Source organism: Marmota marmota, unplaced genomic scaffold (assembly GCF_001458135.2).
Source record: "Marmota marmota marmota unplaced genomic scaffold, marMar, whole genome shotgun sequence".
Lineage (NCBI taxonomy): Eukaryota > Metazoa > Chordata > Mammalia > Rodentia > Sciuridae > Marmota > Marmota marmota.
In genome coordinates, this window is record NW_026000145.1 from 218,209 (window position 1) to 222,976 (window position 4,768).

Genomic DNA, 4,768 nt, shown 5'->3' on the forward strand with positions numbered 1-4,768 from the left:
GGGCTGACTTGTCCTCTATTCATCTGCAAAACTCTACAAGCAGAACTCGCCTTTCGCCCCTTGGGAACTGTCCAGTGTGTCATGGCCCACGCTGGTGAAGGTTCACGGGGGCCTGGCTGGTGCCCTGAAGGAGGCTCTGACCCGGTTGGCAGCATGAGAGCTGATTTTCCTCCAGATGAGTTGAATCTATATCTCAAGCCCACATTGAGGCTGAGGCAGATTAAGGAGATCAGCACAGAAGAGACCCGGAGAGCACAGACCTGGGTAAACACCAGATGCACTGGGGCTCCCTTGCTCTCTGTCCACTGGGGGTTGAATTCAGAGGACTCCACCCCTGAGCCTCTTCCCCAGCCCTAATTTGAATTTTATTTTGAGACAGGTTCTCACTGAGTTGCTTAGCACCTTGCTTTTGCTGAGGCTGGCTTTGAATTCGCCATCCTGCTGCCTCAGCCTCCCCAGCTGCTGGAATGACAGGTGTGTGCCACTATTTTTTTTTTCTTTTGGAGAGAAATACCTGCAGTGGCCACATGATAACAGCTTTGCACAGATCAAGGCCACCCTGGTTGCTCTCCCTGTTTCCCTCCAGTCCCCTGGATCCCAGGCAATGGGATCCTGCCTCCTCCAAAAACCAGAGACACCCTGCCCAGTTGTGCATCCTTAGTATCAGCTGAATACTCTGCACTTATCAAGAAAAAAGAAAAAAAATACAGACCCTACCTGCTTGTCTTGATGCAAACAAAGCCCATGTGTTTCAAAAGAGAGCTCTGGTCTTGTCCCCCCAAATCAGTGGTGCAAAAAGTCACATAATACAGAGAAGACTTCATCTTAAGAGGGGCTCAAGGATCTGTCTCTGAAGTAAAAACAATTTGGATTTGATTGGGAGTCCAGGAAGGCCAATTCCAGGTTTTCTTAATTTGGTAAATAACTCCATAGACTCCAGTGCACCCTGCTCCTCTCTGCCTTAGTTAACCCCAGAGGCCTTGCAATTACCTGCCCCTCGGACCCCTGCACCTGCAGATGAATGTGGGGGAGGGGGGAAGGGTCCTTTCTTCTCCATACAGTGCCCTGAACCTCTACCTTCCCTACAGGCTCCAACACCTTTGGCAGCATTCAATGGCGGAGCAGTTTAGAAAATTCTGGAATGTACCTGAAGACATTTCATCATCCAGCTATGATGCTATCAATTTGGCCCCATGGTCCTTTTCAGTACTTTTTATCTTTTTGTATATATTTTTTTTTGGTTCTTCTTAGATATACATGACCATAGAGTACATTTTGATAAAATTATCCAAACATAAAATATACCTTATTCTCATTAGAACCCCATTCGTTTGGGTGGGCATGATGGGCCAATTCACTTAGGTATTTTCATATATTTAAATAGGAACATTATTGTCAATTCATTCTACTGTCTTTCCTGTTCTTATCTCCTCCCTATTCCTGTTGCTCCACTTTGTCTCATCTACTGAACTCCTCTTCTTGCCCACCCCCCACATTCCTTGTGATGTAGATAACACATGTCATGGAAAACATGTGACCTTTGGTTTTGGGGGATTGCCTTATTTTACTTTAGCATGATAATCTCCAGATCCATTAATTAATTGGCCAATGTTATAAAATAATCCTTTTTTAAAGCTGAGTAATATTCCACCGTGTATATGTACCACAATTTCTTTATCTATTCATCTCTTGATGGGCATTTAGGCTGGCTCCATAGGTTAGCTCTTGTGAATTGTGCTATCATAAAAGTTGATGTGGCTGTGTCCCTGTAGTATGCTGATTTTAAATCCTCTGGATATATATGCTGAGTAGTGGGATAACTGAGTAAGAGGGTGGTTCCATTCCTAGATTCTTGAGGAATCTCCATCCGTCCTGCTTTCCAGAGGGGTTACACCAATGTGCAGTATCTCCAACAAGGTGTGAGCATTCCCTGTCCCACACATTCTCACCAATTTATTGTTACTGTATTCTTGATAATTGCCATTCTGACTCAGTGCAGTTTTAATTTGCATTTCACTAATTGCTAGATATATTGCCTTTTCAGTAATTATTTTTTAAAATATTTTTTCTATTGGAGTTGGACCCAATACCTTTATTCTACCATTTATTTTTCTGTGGTGCTGAGGGTAAAACCCAGTGCCTGCATGTGCTAGGCAAGCATGCTACAGCTGAGCCCCAGCTGCAGCCCCCATTTTCAGTATTTTTTACTTTTGCTTGTCAGTAACAGCAGCCCAGGTATTTGGGGGACCAGTTTTGTTGCATTTGTGAAATGGGAACATTTTTCTTGAAGGAAGACTGAGAAGGTCAAGGCACATGCCCAGGATTCTAAGGATGAGCAGTACACGGTTGTCTTGCCCAGGATAAGGAGAAGATTATGTGGCTGAGAAGAGGGAAAGAGCCGGGGTCACCTTTGGGCCAGAACCTTTCCTTCCCCCATGAGGGAAATGATTAATTATTCTTGCTGTTAGTTTTCTTAAACAAAATGAGAGATTTTCCTAAGCTACAAGGGCCACTAGATATAGGTCACTAGATGGAGCTCAGATTTGTCTTGAGTGGCAAGGAAAAGTGAATAACCAACCCAGTGGTTCCAATAACCAACAAGCTAGACCTTGGGCTCCTTGGGGGCAAAACACTGGGTTTTACCCAATAATTAACAATCCAACAGCACCTGACACCCAATTAAAGGGGGATGGAGTATTGGATGGGTGGGTGTGGGGGGTCTGTGGGCGGCCAGCTGCAGGAGCTTGCCTCTGGGGTGCATTCCTTGCATCTGAGAGGTTTTTCAACACCAATGAGATAAGCAGAGTGGCGAGAAAACTGGCAAAACCCTCTGCAATATTCCAGTCAGGAAAATTCATGAGAACTTTAAAAGCATCTTAATGTTTACACTCAGTCAAATGTGCCTCAATCAGAATGCAACCATTTGAAAAGAGCTGTCAACATGAAAAGTTTCTGAAATCTGCTCTTTTGTGGACCACATTTGTGGATCCCTGAAAAAACCATATGAGTCCATGGCTAATACAGAAGTAAAAATAGAAATCTAATAATGAGCATTCTCTTAAGACTTCTGTCCTGAAAACACTGCCCTATTTTTTTTGATAACTAAATGATCATTTAATTGTTCCTCTAGCAACATTTGAGGTCCATAAAGAACTGTGGAACATGTCTGGTTGGGGCAGAAATGTTGAAATACCAAGAAGAAAGTTACACTGAACCTCAAAGAAGAAGGTTTGTAAATCACCAGAATGCAGGAATGCCCACAAAAATTTAGAATTAAATACAAGAGACAGGGGTTGTGGCTCAGTGACAGAGCACCTGCCTAGTACCTGTGAGGCATTGTATTGGATCCTCAGCATCACATTAAAAAGAAATATATAAAATAAAGGTTTCCTGTCCAACTAAAAAATGTTTTTAAAAATAAAGATCAGATTTTAAAAAAATAAAAAAGCAACTCCCTGCAATGCAGCATTTCTCCTAGACCAGCTTCCTGGACCCCAAAACACTAGCATGACATGAGGAAGCTTAGAAAAACTGACTCATCTCTTGTCCAGCTCCACATAATTATCCCTCTCCAAATAGCAACACCTCTGACCACATATTTGCTTTCTCTTCCTTTAGAGCTTTCTCACATTTTTCCTTTCTTTCTTCTTACGGTGCTAGGGATTGAACCTGTGACCTGGTGCATGTGAGGCAATCATGCTACCAACTTGACTGAATCCCCGGCCCTTCACGTTCTTTCCTGAATGTGTATTTGTTTTTTTAATTAGGTCTGTCCATGCGTCTGACAAATGATGAAGTACTTTTCTGCCATGAAAACCAAGGAACCTACTTTCTCTGAGCTGATATCCCTCTCTTTCCCTGGAATCCCTTCCCATTACACAACCTCACACAGCCAGAGTCAGACTTGAGCTTTGGAATTGTGTGGGCTTTTTATTGTTTGGGGTCTGATACCACATAGATCACTGGAGGGAGATAACCAGAAACTATGCATTTTTTTTAATAAGCAAAGGACAAAGTTTGGTAGCACATGTCTGAAAGGCCAGGCATTTGGAAGGCTGCTTCAGGAGAATCACAAATCTGAGGCCACAGTTGGCCTCTTAGCAAGACCCTGCCTCAAAATAAAATATTCAAAGTTCTGCTATTGGGTGAGTCTTCATGAACAATGAAGGGTCAAAATTCCTGTTTCAACAGTCTCCCCTTAGGATGCTGTATGTTGGTATGTGACTGTTACCTTCCAACAGGTCCTAGAGCAGTTGCTGGTTTCCACCCATATTAATAAATAGATCCAATGAAGTGAGTAAATAAGTAAAGCAATAAAAAATCTGACATTGTTGCTGGTTGTGATCCCATGGATACAAAGGTTATGTTGTGTTTCTTGGATCTTGTGTTCTTGCAAGAGTGAATTTTAGGCAATACATAAAATGTAATCAAAGTAGAGCAAAGTTTATTTGCCCAGAAATCACTATCAAGAGGGAGGGAGGAAAACAGTGAGGCTTCTCTGACATCTCTAGGCCTCACACCCCCTTTGCTCCTCAAGTTTATGGGAGATGCTGTGGTTTATTCCAGAGGTCTACGCATGACCAATTCCTAGTTCTTAACTGGCAGTAGGATGACATAATATTTGTAGGTTCCTACTCCACATGGTCTTGTCCTGAGACACCAAAGCAAAACCTGTGTGTGTGTGTGTGAATTTTACTATAATAAAACTTTTATTATGGCAGCTATTATGAAGACAACAAAAATAAGTGTTGGCGAGGATGTGGGAAAA